This window comes from Periplaneta americana, chromosome 3 (genome assembly GCF_040183065.1).
Source record: "Periplaneta americana isolate PAMFEO1 chromosome 3, P.americana_PAMFEO1_priV1, whole genome shotgun sequence".
In the NCBI taxonomy this organism is placed as follows: Eukaryota; Metazoa; Arthropoda; class Insecta; order Blattodea; family Blattidae; genus Periplaneta; species Periplaneta americana.
In genome coordinates, this window is record NC_091119.1 from 195,944,968 (window position 1) to 195,962,061 (window position 17,094).

The 17,094-nt window shown below is 34.2% G+C and overlaps 1 protein-coding gene across 4 annotated transcripts in view; it reads left to right on the forward strand.

Moving 5' to 3' along the window:
• The first annotated feature begins 2,488 nt into the window (after positions 1–2,488).
• The window catches only part of Oatp26F (Organic anion transporting polypeptide 26F), a 387,249-nt gene continuing 372,643 nt past the window's right edge, over positions 2,489–17,094 (forward strand). For all 4 annotated transcript variants that reach the window (XR_011331492.1, XM_069822440.1, XM_069822441.1 and 1 more), the window contains exon 1: positions 2,489–2,647. The gene's annotated coding sequence lies outside the window, so the exon portion shown is untranslated. The remainder of the gene's footprint in view (positions 2,648–17,094) is intronic.

Consider the following 17,094-nt stretch of genomic DNA (forward strand, 5'->3'; position numbering starts at 1 on the left):
TTGTATTGTATTGGCTCCTAAAAGAGACCTTTCCGGTTTCGAACACATGTAATTTACGTCCTATGAATCTATGGCGCATGAAAATAGCACCAATGGAAAGAGAAACTCAAAAAATTTAATTGTGGCAAAATTGTTTTCCTAGTTGGTAACACTGCCTCTTAATAGCGCATATAAAGAAATTTGTTCATTGTTGAGTCGAAATGACTGCTATAGACAGAAAAGCTTGATTTTCATGTGAACCAGTCGGTTATTAACGTGCAACAGCATTACCGAGCAAAGTTTGGTGCAGATCCACCCAGTGGGCCTACAATTCGTAAATGGTACACTGATTTTAATGCAAGATTCTTCGCAAGCGGTTGCTATTTCATCCGTACCGACTACAGTTTCTATAAGCTCTAAAACCAGAGGACAAAGTGTTACGAAGAAATTTCTTCATAAGTATGTAGACTTTAATTGAAAACGATGATGAATTTATTCCTTCCGTGGTGTTTCCTGACGAAGCTACTTTTTTATCTTTTTATTTTTTTGGGTTATTTTAGACGCTGTATCAACATCTCAGGTTATTTAGCGTCTGAATGAAATGAAGGTGATAATACCGGTGAAATGAGTCAGGGGTCCAGCACCGAAAGTTACACAGCATTTGCTCGTATTGGGTTGAGGGAAAACCCCGGAAAAAACCTCAACCAGGTAACTTGCCTCGACCGGGATTCTATCCCGGGCCACCTGGTTTCGCGGCCAGACGCGCTGATCGTTACTCCACAGGTGTGGTCTTTTTTATCTTTCTGACAAGACATAACATCAGAATCTGGGGATCGAAAAATCCGCGTACCTATGTGAAACTTGACTATAGGCTTGATGTGTGCCGTGTTACCAAGGGGGGACGCATCGGACATCTTTAAGGTAAGGAACTACACTTTTTGCCTGGAATGTGTATCAAGATGTATAAACTTTTTGAGTTTCTCTTTCTCAGATTCATAGAACGTAAATTACATGTGTTCGAAACCGGAAAGGTTTTTTGTAGGAGCGCTGTATTTACTGTCTTATGCATGTACGTATGTATGTTAATATAATAATAATAACAATAATAATAATAATAATAATATTATTATTATTAATATTGTTTATTACCAGAAAAATACAATAAAAAAAATGGTAAATTTACAAAATTCTAGCACTCCCCTGAAAGAGAGTGTTCTCGTTCTCAGTGGAGGATTTGATACATTATAAAGTTACATGCATAAAATACAATATAACCTATTATATAAATAAATTGACTTGTGGATGTCGAGTATGTATAAAATTTGACAAAAATAACATGTGGAGAAATCTCTGTACACAGACAGGTGAACACAGATCATAATCAGCACAACTTTTTTCTTCATCAGTCATGCTGGAATAGTAATATACGTTACAAGAGCAGTATGTTGACGTTTTCATTTTCGAGGAAAAGATTGAAAAAGCGAAACGTAGTTGAGCTTTTTTAATTTCCGAGAACATGAAAACAAACATACCGCTCGTGTATTGTACATTATTTTGTGCGAAGATCGTTTATTACATACCTGAAAGACGAATTTCTAATTAGTTGCAATGAAATCTCCATCTTGGTTTCTGTTTAATGACGGCAACTTCGGAAATCCAAAATATCTTTCTTTAACATTGTTGCTATAAAATATTTTCTGTATTTACTATACTCCAGCAGGCCGTGATATACGTCTGTCTTTCCTCCCCCCCCCCCCAGTCTATAAATGCGAACTTAAAACAAACGGTAAGGTTATGTAATGATTTATTTTTCATTTTAATATTTTAACAATATTATTTATATAACATATTGCAGTAATAACATCGGCATCTGGAATCTTGTTGATTTTTTTCACGGCTTCCTTAATGTTACTTGTATCAGGAATGCAATAAGTTTCGTGGAGTAGTAGACTTTACTTAATTTTTGCAAATATTTAAAAACAATAATTAACATTGCAATTTAGGTGAAATTGCAGTGGTAAGTTTCCTTTTTATAATTATTACTATATTGAACGTCTCTAAAAATAATATGTTAAAAGCCTAAAGCAGTAAAATCAATATGTCACTTAAGCGGTAAGAAGAGGTAAATTGTTATGTGTGTTAGGTTGGGAATACTGAATGTGGAATTTTAGACTTTCCGCGGATTGGTTTTGTGCGGAAACCAAGCAAATACGCATGATCTCGCACAAAATTATTAAAAGGTATGCCAACTTCTTGATACCGATTTTATACCAATATTTGCCCCCGACTATTACAAATACCATAATCCCAGATAAAGCAATCTAAAATAAATAGATAAACCGACTCTCAACTCCTCACAGTGTAGGATCGTTGCGTCAGAGAGTGAAACCATATTGTGACGTCGCGAGAGTATTCAGGTAGAGTAATGTCATTACCTGCTTTTTACGATGTCAAGCTCGGCAACATCGCATCTGGCTCGAGGCATTGTTACTATGGCTTTTACCACGTGAAGCCAAGAGTCGGCAGTCGTGGTCTGGCCATGCAGTGAGGAGGAGGTGGTTGCTAAGTGGGTTGCTAGGCCGAGCATGGCAAACACGAGGTGTCTAGACGTGTCGATGTATCAACAAAAGTAGTGCTCCATCCAAGCCGTACAGTTCCACGAGCCAAGGTAAGACATCCATATTGTCACAGCAATTCCATCAAGTTGTCAAGTGTTTTGAGTGAACGATTCCCTGTGTTTCTGGTCTGATGTCAAACTTCAACCGGATGACGTAGGCACTTGATTTCTCTCCAGTGCCTTTAAAGTGAAATGCAAGTAAAGTGGGACTTGTCAAACAGTTGGTCGTGACCCGCGAGTGGCAAGAGACTTATTCGGAAGTTTAGTGGTCAAATGTTGAAGAATCGTTTTCGCATCTTTGATAGATGAAAGTGATCTAGTCAGGGCTCGACATACAGTATGCTGAAATCTGCAGTTAACATTGCTGTATAGCTCTACTTCGGAAACACGCGTTTCCATATCATCGATTCTCCAATGTAAGCAAGTATACTATGAACTGAAGAAGAGATTTCCATTTCTGAAGAACACCTTGAACAACAGCTGAAGTTTTTTCTACAAAAGTATCTCCCAACAATAACACCGGATTTAATAATGCGAATAAATGCAACATAAACAGATAACAGTGCAGCCAACCTAACAACAAAACATTGGCGCAATGTTCCAACAATATCTTGTTGTTGGGTTGACTACACTGTTATCTGTTGTGTTATGTTTTTTTTATACTGTATTTATTCATATTATCAGATCCGGCGTTCTGGTTGGAACACCTTTTACTTTCAAGGAAATATTCCGATGAAACTAGGGCTGTGTTAGTTCCGGTGATTTTTTACTTGGTTATTTAACGACGCTGTATCAACTACTAGGTTATTTAGCGCCGATGAAATTGATGATAGCGAGATGAGGCCGAGGATTAGCCATAGATTACTTGACATTTGCCTTATGGTCGGAAAAAACCCAACCAGATAATCAGCCCAGGCGGGAATCGAACCCGCGCCAGAGCGCAACTCTTCATCGGTAGGCAAGTGCCTTAGCCGACTGAGCTACGCCGGTGGCTCCGGAAGTGCAAGTAGCCTGTATATAGTACTAATTATGACATCACTTGTACACATTTACTAGTAATGTATTGTGTTACGTACAATAGTGGCAAAAACACCGGACCGACCCTTGTAGCTGATACAAAAGAATCCTGTGCTGTGTATTGTGTCAAACTGTGGTAATTTCAATATGGATAGTGAAGCCAGAGGTATGTACTGCTATTTAATGTAAAAATACGCAGTTATCTTTGCCGAATAGAGGTATAAATGTAATATTAATGCCAGGTGAAAATAAAACTCTCAAAGTTTTTTTTCTGTAAGTTTGAAGCACTGAAGGAAACAAAAGACAATTAGAATCGAACAAATGCAAAAATTTCATTGTCACAGTTAATTATACAAGATGGATATGTTTTGTGACTAGCAAAATTTGAATCTGTGACTCTGAATTCAGCTACAAGGGTCGGTCCGATTTTTTTTTTTTTTTGCCACTACTGTACATATAGTTTTGTGGAACAGAGATACATAACTCCATCGTTATGTAATTCGAAATATATTTTTTTACTTGGTTATGTAACGACACTGTTTCAACTACTGGGTTATTTAGCGTTAATGGAATTGATGATATTTGGCGAGATGAGGCCCAGGATTCGCCATAGATTACCTGACATTCGTCTTACTGTTGGGGAAAATCTCTGAAAAAACCCAACCAGGTAATCAGCCCAAAAGGGAGTCGAACCCATGCCCGAGCGCAACTCAGGTAAACACAATACCGCTTGAACTACAGTGTTGGCTTCCGTAATGTATTATATACAATAATACCATACTTTTGTGGAAGAGGGCATTGAAGAAACAGACCTTGAAACTTCATATCGAGCGAAAACTACTGGGACATTCTAAAAGAAATGGATGGCAACATAGTTACTGTTTCACACTAAATTTATTTAGGTTAGTTTTGATATTACATATTTCAAATATAGTCCCTTGCCATGTCAACAATACGTTGCCAAATCCTTGGAAGACGGTGAAATCCCATTTGCAGCATCATTTCTGGATATCTCTATCACAGATTGATCTAAAGCTCTTTGGATGCCAACTCTTGAATGAAAGCGAATGCCTCGCTACCACCCACTTCGCGGTAGTTCGTTTTTTTTTTAGTTTGTTATTTAACGACGCTGTATCAACTAAGAGATTATTTAGCGTTTATAAGTTTGGTAATAGCAAGATGATATTTGACGAGATGAGGCCGAGGATTCGCCATAGATACCTGGCATTCACCTTACGGTTGGGGAAAACCTCGGAAAAAACCCAACCAGGTAATCAGCCCAAGCGGGGATCGAACCCGCGCCCGAGCGCAACTTCAGACCGGCAGACAAGCGTCTTAACCAACTGACCCACGCCGGTGGCTGCAATAGTTCCATATGGTAGGACTTCTCTCTCACAAGATTCTTGTAATACCCTAAAGCACTGAGCTGCATTTTCTCCTCTTGCAACTTGGATTTCTTAGGGCGGTATTACTTAATAGAAATCAGAAACAGTCGCTGAATTCACAAAATATGGTTACTTAAAGACTTTTATGCTCGACCATGCCGAAATGTAGTAATTATACACCTGGTAGCAGTCCTTTAATGCATGTCATTAAAGTACACCTACTCATTAAAGTACAGGTGTTTTCAGCCAATGGCAACTCAGCTTACAGGTGTTCAGCCAATGACAAGTCAGCTTTGTACCGTTATAAAACCGCAAGTATCGATTATTCTCGGATATGCAATCGAAAGAGAATTAGCGAAAAGTCACGGAGGCTGGAAATCCAATACTGTCGCAGAAGGTTATGTTCTGTTACTGTAATAATTAGCGTTAATTGTAAATAATATTCAAATAAATTCAATTTGTCATCTCGTTTTTCAATGTCGAATTCAATAATCAAGGTTATACCAAGTTTAAACGGGCTTACACAAGGTCAATGACATTATTGTTCCTCGGAAAAAATCAATACTTTCGCGTCTGAGCACATCTCACAATTCACGACCTAGAACAAGGTGACTTCCGATCTTGTCAGATACAAATAAAATGTATACATCTGAATAATTTCAAGTTAGAAATATGGTCGAGCATAAAAAGTCGTATGAAACTCGCCTATAATGCGCTCGTTTCATAAACATCCATACTCGCTTCTTAATTACTATCATTATAGGCTCGTTGCATAATGTACTGTTAATATTCCACATTTATGCAAGAATCGCTCCTCTATTGCGTACTAAAAGATTTCGATGCTCACGGCTAGGAGCGCTGGTTTACAGTATTGTTGCCATTAGTTATTGAATGCCCTCGTATAAAAGAAAATTGACTTACGAAAACATATACAATATGAAATATAAAGTACAAATTTTGATTTGAAATATAATGGAAAATCTTTTGTTGTACTTCTCTATTTGTTCATTCCCTACTTATCACTTAACACCAATATGTGTTCCACTGTATTTGTTTTTTATTGTGTAAATTTTATTTAATTATCGGTTTCTAGTTTTAATAAGTGAATTTCATTTGTTCCTGTCGGCACAAGTTACGCAGCGGCGCCTAACCCTTAAATTGGCAAAACTTCATTTCTCACACTACTTTATTAAACCGTGTCGGACTGTAAAGAAAACAACTATCGCAATGTCCATATTTCATATGTTTTGCAATATTATAGTATTGTGAAATTTTAATTTTCCTATCAATTTTTTTCTATTGTTCTGTTAAAATTATAGCATACTAGTGGCTTGTGCAGCAAATGCTGCTGCAAACTAAGTTCGTTAGACGTTCAAATAAAAATTTTTCAGATTTATTTTCAATGAAGAATACTTGTCTTTTTGATAGTTATTTGCTTCTATAATAATGAAACATACTCCCTCTGAATGAATTTTTTTGCCCAAATACTTTTTCTTGAACCTATCCAACTTCAGGTTTTGAGTTTAAACGCGAAAACCCAAGTATCAATGTCAGGACGATAGCAGTAGCTATTTCAGGTCATTGTGGATTATAGGCAAAAGTTAAAAAAATGTCAGGTTTGCTAAGCTTTCGAACAATAGCATTTTTGTATAGCTGCTGCATGTAGAGCGTAAAATCATTTTATCTTACTAAGAGATCTTGCTGAAATGATCTGGAGACTACAAAATTTTCTAGGCCTCTTATTTTATCAGTAAGTAATACCTTTTTATCTTTCCTTAGGAACTGTAATTTTTGCGCTCTCTGAAGACAATGACACATATCAATATCTACACTACACCGCCATTAAGTATATGAAAAAGACCCAACCCCACTGGTTTAATATGTATAAAAATATTTGATTTTTAATAACAATATTATTATCTTGCTTAAGTTTTGTACTTATATATAGCAGTCACTCAGTAAATTATAGAAATGAAGACTTAAATTAAGATATTCTCTACATTTACTTACATAACCTCAAAACGTTTCACTTTCATGTCATTAATATAGCATCAATATTATGTATAATTAATGAAGAATAGACGCATCATGATATTAACTATAATAATATTTAATTTCTAATGGTAATAATGTCATCAAACCACCTCAAGTTTCGTAGAAACGAATATCCAATACACAACTGTAGTCAGAAAATTATACACTGCAGAATCAGTTTTTAATAACAAATTGAATTGCGCTCTAAATATGTCGGAAATCCTGCAGGTCATGGCCTTCGTGTAATAGCCTATTGTTTATTGTAGTGTGTGTTTTGTTCTGAAATTCAATCAAGTCGGCCGTGATTCAATAAAATTAGTTCTCAAAAGTGACAACAGATGGATTTTGGAAAATAGGAAAATTATGTAGGAAAATTGACATTTCACTGAAAACAACTACTTTTCCGGAAAACTTTGGGTTCCAAGCTTCAAAATGAGGGGCCATTTATTAAAATCCGTTCAGCTGTTTTCTCATAATTTCCATTACCAGTTCAAATTATATATATAGATAGCCTATTAACCTGTTGCATCATATTGGATACTTTGCCAATTTAAGGGTTGTATTCCACGTTATAATCCAAATAAACCTATAGCCGTCGGAATTCAGGATTAAAACAGACTGGGGTTGTCTCTTTTTCCAATATAAGTGGAAGACACTGCTTGACTTTGCGTTGACATCGTCCAACAGAGAAGAAGTATGCAAGATGCCAAAGCTTCTATTGGACATAAAGAAAACTTTTCGCAGATGTAGAAAATCTAAGCCGGTCTCCAGGGGAGAAGCAAGGAAGTATCATGTTCAGAGTGCGTAACTGTTCCGACCTCGTATGACGTGAGAACACTCTGAATTCACACGAGCATTTAAGATAAAGGACAATAAAACATTCGGTGCATGCAAGAGTTCCTTCAAACGCCTTAGTATGACAGAAGAAGATTTTTTAGCTTATGCTCAAGGGAGACTTTTTTCAATAACAAAGAAGAAACGGTTACCAATCTTTCATAAAACGAAAGCGAGTCTATTATAATACTTACTTACTTACTTACTTACTTACTTACTTACTTACTTACTTACTTACTTACTTACTGGCTTTTAAGGAACACGGAGGTTCATTGCCGCCCTCACGTAAGCCCGTCATTGGTCCCTATCCTGAGCAAGATTAATCCATGCTCTACCATCATATCCCACATCTCTCAAATACATTTTAATATTATCCTCCCATCTACGTCTCGGCCTTCCCAAAGGTATTTTTCCCTCCGGCCTCCCAACTAACACTATATATGCATTTCTGGATTCGCCCATACATGCTACATGCCCTGCCCATCTCAAATTCCGGATTTAATGTTCCTAATTATGTCAGGTGAAGAATACAATGCGTGCAGTTCTGTGTTGTGTAACTTTCTCCATTCTTCTGTAACTTCATCCCTCTTAGCCCCATATATTTTCCTAAGAACCTTATTCTCAAACACCCTTAACCTATGTTCTTATTCTTAGTGCCCAGTTGTTTAAAATTAGGTTGTTTAGAAATATTTTAAATGCACAGAACTAGTTTTTAGGTATTATTATTATTATTATTATTATTATTATTATTATTATTATTATTATTATTATTATTATTATTTTACACAGTCATTACTTTATTTTTCCATTAACACTAATATTTAGGTAATTGTCATTGTCTCAATGTAACACGTCCTGTGCTGATCATACTAATTGTACTATTCCTTTAGTTGTGAGATTATATTCATATGTACTAATTCTTTTTTTTTTCTTTTAACTTAATACTTGTATACTAGAATGTATTTTTCTGTTTGTGATTATGTATTCAGTCTCTTTTTTTTTATTACATATATATTTTTTTATTATTGTTATTTCAAAGTTAATACTGATTGTGTATATGTATTCAATCTCTCTTTTCTACTTAATTATGTTTATTATTATTTTTAAGTTCATATTTGTATACCGGTATGTATTTTTTCTGTATGTGATTTGATCCTGGTTGAGTGGAAGAAAAGGCCTGATGGCCTTAACTCTGCCAGGGAAAATAAAACTAATTATTATTATTATTATTATTATTATTATTATTATTATTATTATTATTATTATTATGATGATGTTCCTCTCTCAAAGTGAGAGTCCAAGTTTCACAACCATAAAGAACAACCGGTAATATAACTGTTTTATAAATTCTAACTTTCAGATTTTTTGACAGCAGACTGGATGATAAAAGCTTCTCAACCGAATAATAACAGGCATTTCCCATATTTATTCTGTGTTTAATTTCCTCCCGAGTATCATTTATATTTGTTACTGTTGCTCCAAGATATTTGAACTTCTCCACCTCTTCAAAAGATAAATTTCCAATTTTTACATTTCCATTTCGTACAATATTGTCGTCACGAGACATAATCATATACTTTGTCTTTTCGGGATTTACTTCCAAACCTACTGTATCTCTTTACTTGCTTCCAGTAAAATTCCCGTGTTTTCTCTAATCGTTTGTGAATTTTCTCCTAACATATTCACGTCATCCGCATAGACAAGCAGCTGATGTAACCCGTTCAATTCCAAGCCCTCTCTGTTATCCTGGATTTTCCTAATGGCACACTCTACAGCAAAGTTAAATGTTAAAAAGTAAAGGCGATAGTGCATCTCCTTGCTTTAGCCCGCAGTGAATTGGAAACGCATCTGACAGAAAGTGACCTATACGAACTCTGCTGTACGTTTCACCGAGACACATGAGTCTATTATAATAGGGAAGAAAATTCCCGTGTCTTTTTAATTAAAGGAATTTCATTCAGTAACAAAAAATAATAGGTCTATCACGAAAATGATATATATTTTCTTATTACGCTTCTTACAAATTTCGAAACATTTGAGTCCCTTTTTCATGTTCCAAACTATATTCCTGTCCCTGCTGCCGTCTTTAACCTACAAAAAAGTGGAGGTAAACAAAATCACGTGACAGCTAATGTATTCCTCCGCGAGATTCCGCTTAGATTGGCCTACACATTCGCGATCTGTAGGCATAAGGGTAGGCCTATATGTACGGGAACGACCACAAGTATTGTCAGAAAATGCAGGCTAAAATGTTTAAAATTTTATAAGGAAATGAGCTCACAATTGGACAAAAATTACAAGGTACCACAAGACTTATTAGAACTTAAATGCCAAATGAAAGTATAAAAAAGGTTACTAATAATATTTTTGAGAATTCACTTTTTACTTTAAATTAGATTTTCGAAAATCTGAAAATTTTCACACATATTATTTCACAACTCCACAACCATTAGAGATAGAATTCTGAAATTTTGTACACTGATTTAACATGCATTTATGTAAAATGCAGACTACGATAATGCCCATTTGTATGAAAATAGAAAAATTGTCACAAAACATTATGTAAATTTTAATATATTTTATATAGCACAAATAAAAAATTCATTGTGTCAAAATAAACAACTCTACATGTCTGAGAGTAGTCTACTTTTCAGAAATAAGTGTTTATTACTTGCAGGAAAAATATTAAAGATGTCAAAGGTACCATAACAATGTTCTGGTTACCAAATAATGTATGTGTAGAATTTATTTTTTTTTTTCATACCTTGATAAAACTGGTTTGAAAAATATTATTAGTAACCTTTTTTATACTTTAATCATATATTTAAGTTCTAATAAGTCTTGTTGTGGTACCTTGTAATTTTTGTCCAATTGCGAGTTCATTTTGTTATAAAATTTTAGAAATTTAGAGCCTGCATTTTCTTATAGTATTTGTGGTCTTTCCCGTACATATACCCATAAGCTAAGTTCGTTGTAGAATACGTGAATGACCTGGACATTTGGATGTATTAAACGACTTAATGTAACTTAAGAGCTTCGTATAGTATGTAATTTTATTTTATTAGTAGGTTATTTTACGACACTTTATCAACATCTTAGTTTATTTAGCGTCTGAATGAGATGAAGGTGATAATTTTGGTGGAATGAGTCCGAGGTCCACCACCGAAAGTTACCCAGCATTTGCTCATATTGGATTGAGGGAAAAATTGGATCGGTGTCTGGTAGAGGTCCCGGGTAGCTCAGTTGGTAGAGCGTTGTTACGTTTAACCAAAGGTCCCGGGTTCGGTACACAATCCCGGAACAATTTTTCCCTCGAAGTTATTCAAATCAACTTTACAAGGAGTTATACCTGAAAGCTTGATTTGCATAATACACGTTACTGTTCGTTAACAGAAAACCACAATTTAAGTCACACAGAGTTAATATGCACTCGATGTTGGTTGCTTGACGGTTGTTAGCCCGCTTTGAGGTCTGTGGATATGAGTGAAAAAATTGGATCGGTGTCTGGTAGAGTTCCCGGGTAGCTAGTTGGTAGAGCGTTGGTACGTTTAACCAAAGGTCCCGGGTTCGATATCCGGCCCCGGAACAATTTTTCTCTCGAAAAAAGCTTTATTTGTAGGGATATTACAATTTTGTTCGATTCATACATGCTGACAAGGACATGAAAAACAATGAAACAGAGATTTCTTTTCTATAAAAATTTGGACTTAGAACTGTTTGATTCTCAGCCATCGATGTGCAGAAATTTTATCTGAACAAATATAACATTTTAAAATTACGTTTCAGAACGAAAAGTTGCAATTTTTCGATCATTTAGTGTCATAATATGCTCTCTTAAATTGACAGAGTGTATTGAGAATTCAATCAATGGCTTTCCCAAATGCACGCTGTGAAATTTTATATATAAAAGTCAATGTGGCTATGTATGTATATATGTACGTACTCTATACAAATATACACGCTTTTACCAACACTTGCCAAAGTCTCCACATTTAACCTTCATAACCAGGAGAAGAACATAGGATACATTAAAATCGGACACATGGACGTTAAATTAATTAAAAAGATAAAAAATAAAAATAAATACGACCAAACATTCATATGTAATACTAAAATGCAATCTTCTATAGTCAATTGTTCTTTATTATTGTCTGCTGTATTCAACATCGATTTCCACGAGACCATGGAAAAATAACACGAAATTAAGAAATATTGTTGATACATCATGAAGACCAAAATCTAGACAATCTAGCTTGTATGGTTGTAGCCTGTATATATTTTCGTTTGCTTTTACTTTGTTTATAGTTTGATTTTCTATTATTTTATTCGTATTTCTGGCGGTGTGGAAGAAGGCCTAATGGCCTTAACTATATCAGAATAAATAAATAAATAAATAAATAAATAAATGAATAAATAAATAAATAAATAAAAAATGAATAAATAAAAAATAAATAAATAAAAAATGAATAAATAAAAAATAAATAAATAAAAAAAAAATAAATAAAAAAATAAAAATAAATAAATAAATAAATAAATAAATAAATAAATAATAAATAAATAAATAATAAATAAATAAATAATAAATAAATAAATAAATAAATAAATAAAAAATAAAAATATAAATAAAAAATTAATAAGTAAATAGATAAAAAATAAATAAATAAATAAAAAATTAATAAGTAAATAAATAAAAAATAAGTAAATAAATAAATAAAAAATAAATAAAAACAAATTATTAATATATATTAAAAACAGTTGAACTTAAGGCACATGACGAAATGCTTTCTTTTCGATGCCTGATCTACAGCTGTTTAAATTGAGTTAACCCTGACAGGCATTTGGCTAAGAAGTTCATTAATTCATGTACGTGGCGCTATGGAAAGATTAATCTTTTAGGGATGAGGAAAGCTTAGTAAAGACAACTCGTTTTGGTTGTCTGTAGTTGGATTTCAGAGATTTACGAAAAGCCTAACAACCAGTTTTATTAAAAATAGAAGCAGAAAGGAAAACACAGGCAACGACGGGTGATTTCAGCTAGTATTTAGTATAAAACAATTTTTATCTCGAAAAGGAAGCAAAAACGAGCAAAATTGTATTCAACTTCTTTTTTTTTTTTTTTTTAATTTCTCAAACGGTAACTCCCTGAAATTAATGATATTAAATACGGTTTATCATGTATATAGAGGGTTATTGCATTCTTATTTACACAGTACTGTGAAATGTGAAGTGTTAATCTACTGAATAGAATGTGTAAGAATTTTTTTTAATAGTAACAGTGTTATAGTTAAGGGCTTAATCCCCGAGCCTTGGGATTTATTAGGTGCTCGTCTAGGGATGAAACCTGGTCCTGCCAGACCTTGAGGTACGATGACCCGCCTGTCAGTATGGCGGTTCACGAATCCCATCCAATCACGTCGGACTGAAAAAAAATCATCGCATACAGACGCACAATATTGTCCAATGCGAGACCAAATGCGAGAGTTCATTCGGGACCCGGTCCTCTGAAAAATCAGCCAACCAGAGACGCGTGGACTCTGTTGTAATGGGCAAGTGTACTGTGAACAGTACAAATATTTACGTTGAGTTGTTTTGTAAGTTTCTGCCACCTGGAAAACACACAAACTCTGCTCCGTGTGTACGAAACATAACTGTAGCTATATTAATCTTATGTGTGGTTCGAATCACAGTGTTTTCAGCTACAATTTAAATGACAATGATTCATTTTCCCCGGGGGAGAACTGAAAAATTGTCTTGTTTAAAGATGCTTTGTGTCTGTTCTTTCATTTACTCTAAGTTCAATTCAATTTATTTGGACATTAGACATATAGTTTTAGGCTTCGTCAGAATACATTGAAAAACATATAAATACATTAAAAAAAACACTAATAAAAGAAACAATAAAATTTAAATAATACAATGAAAACATGAAATAATTTGAAACTTTTAAATTAAAGAAAACTAACTAAATTGCAATTAAACTTATTTATTAAAATACAATTTCGTACAAATTTGTGTTAAAAAACTCAGCAACAGAATAAAAAGGATTATTTAATAACCAATTGTAAAATCTAGTTTTGAAGCTATTGATTGGTAATTTATAATATTGACTTGGGAACTTATTATATAATTTCATCCCCATAATTGAAAAGTTTGTGTTGCTCTTGTGTAATCTACAATATGGAATATTAATTTGTTCACTATTTCTAATTTCATGATCCTATATATTGGCCACTAGTGAGTAATTGTCGATATTTTGTCGAGTGTAAAGTACTAGATCGTATATATACAAATTTATGATTGTTAAAATCCGAGATTGTCTGAAAAGTGGCCGACAATGTTCCAGATAGTTTGATTTACATAAAATTCTAATGGCTTTCTTTTGTAAACTCAAGACGCTTCCGATTTTGGTTCCATTTCCCCAGAAAATTAGGGCATATCGGATTATCGATTGAAAGAAAGAAAAGTAGGCACATCTTAAATAATTTTGTAAAACGCAAGTCGTTAATTTCTTTAACATATATAAAACTCTTGATAGCTTTGTGCATATGTATTCGGTGAGCGTATCCCATGTTAAACTGGAGTCTATAAAAAAAGTCCTAGAAATTTTGTGTAGTTGAGTCTGTCGTCCTTATTTATTAGATAATTTAGGCTGTTGATAGTTTTTTCTTGATTAAGGAAGAAACCATTAGATTCAAACCATAAAGCCATCTGTGATAGAGTGTTCGTAACAGTGATTTATTTTATTGGGTTATTTTACGACGCTGTATCAACATCTCAGGTTATTTAGCGTCTGAGTGAAATGAAGGTAATAACGCCGGTGAAATGAATCCGGGGTCCAGCACCGAAAATTACCCAGCATTTGCTCCTATTGGGTGAGGAAAAATCCCGGACAAAACTTCAACCAGGTAACTTGCCCCGACCGGGATTCGAACCCGAGCCACCTGGTTTCGCGTCCAGACGCGCTGACCGTTACTCCACAGGTGTCGTCCGTAACAGTAACCTTCGTGTATAATAATAATAATAATAATAATAATAATAATAATAATAATCTATCACTGGTTTAAAAATATGTACACATCTTCCAGTGCCCATTCTAGTTTTTGAAAATTAAATTTAAACATTCCTTCCAATCTTCTCTTAATCCACTGTCCTTCCTCCAATCTTCCTTCCTTCAATGTTGTTTTAATTCCATGAATCTGTGTATTGGCATTCACATGGATAATAATCTCCACTGGGACATGAAAATCACAGAAACCTGCAGAAAAGTATATTCTATTATCCATGTGCTGAAAAGGATAAATGTTCATCTTCCCTCTTGCTTAAAAAAGTCCCTTGTGCAGACGCTTGTATTTCCCTATTTTGACTATGCTGACATTTTACTGACTGACCTCTCCAGCGACAACAAAACGAAACTTCAACGTGCTCATAATTTGTGTGTACGTTTTGTAAGCAATGTTCGTAAATATGATCATATTACCCCATCCCTGGAAACAATAGGTTGGCTTAAACTGGATAAGAAAAGAAATTTACATTCACTTCTCCTTCTCTTCGAAATCTTGAACTCTTCTATTCCTTCGTACCTGTCGTCTCGGTTCACTTACCTTTCTTCCCACCACAATCTGAACACACGCTCTCGTCATGAAACAATACTAACAATACCATCCCATCGCACCTCCTCATACTCATCCTCTTTCACAATAGCCCTGCCAAGACTCTGGAATTCGTTACCTGCTAGTATCAGGGACTGTCGAAATAAAATTGAATTCAAACGAAAACTTACTAGGCACTTGGTCAGTAATTGAGACTCGTTCAGACATGGTTTTTTATAAATAGTTCTCTTAATCTATCACAAAATATTTCAATATCCGGTAATTTCATCACTATAGAATTTTGTTATTCTAGATTTAATTTGTAATTCAGTAAATACAAAAATATTCTTTGTTCTTAACTTCTATGATAAATTGTCTAGCTTTCATTAATCAGGTAATCTTGTCGTACTTTAATTTTTATTGTAATTGTAATTGTAAATTTAATATTAATTGTAATTTTATTCTTCATATTATAGTTGTAATCCCCTGGTAGAGGGGCAGAGAAGGCCTGACGGCCTTATCTCTACCAGGTTAAATAAATAAATACTAAATACTAGTATTAGGTCTCTCTCTCTTCAACCTCTCGGGCGGCAACCATTCCAACACTTTTTTTGGTAATCGTTCTTCACTCATCCTATATACATGACCGTACTATTGCAATTGCTTTAGTTGTATATAATCCAGTATTAAAAGTTTTACTCCCATTTTAGATTTTATTATGTTGTTTCAAATTTTGTCTCTCTTCGCTAGTTTGAGTATTCATCAGGAAGAAATAATCTGATGAAATTTCGGCCAGTGTATGGGACCGATGCCCACTCAGAATTGTGATAAATTTGGAGACTACAATGAGTAGCAAAATCTGGTTTCCCAACCCAATTATTACGCCTCGGGGAATCGGATATTAAAGCCGATATTCTCCAAAAGTCCACTTCCATAGTTAATAAATTAGAAATTGTTTGATGTTTCAGGTGCCAAGTTTCTGTTCCATATATTGCTATGCTTCTTCGTATTGCTCTAAAAATTTGTGATTTATTTTCTTTGGTAATACTTTTGTCCCAGAGAATGCTATTTAAGCTTAATATTGTTGATTTTCCCGTTGTTATTCTTCTTTTGATTTTATGATCTTGTTTCCCATCTTTGGTAATTATTATTCTAATAATAATAATAATAATAATAATAATAATAATAATAATAATAATAATAATAATAGTAATAATAATAATAATAATACGCATATATTTCTTTACCACTCTTAATCATATTCCCGTCCACACCTGTGGAGTAACGGTTAGCGCGTCTGGCCACAAAACCAGGTGGCTCCGGTTCGATTCCTGTTCGGGGCAAGTTACCTGGTTGAGGTTTTTCCTTGGTTTTCCCTCAACCCAATATGAGCAAATGCTGGATAACTATCGGTGCTGGACCTCGGACTCATTTCATCGACATTATCACCTTCATCTCATTCAGACGCTAAATAACCTAAGATGTTGATAAAGCGTCGTAAAATAACCTACTAAAAATCATATTTCACACTCCTTTTAAATAAGAACTATTTCCTTACAAATTTAAATACCTAATAACACCCAACTGAGGGCATAAACTTTACACACAGTTACAGGAATTCTATCAATCTTCTGTCTTT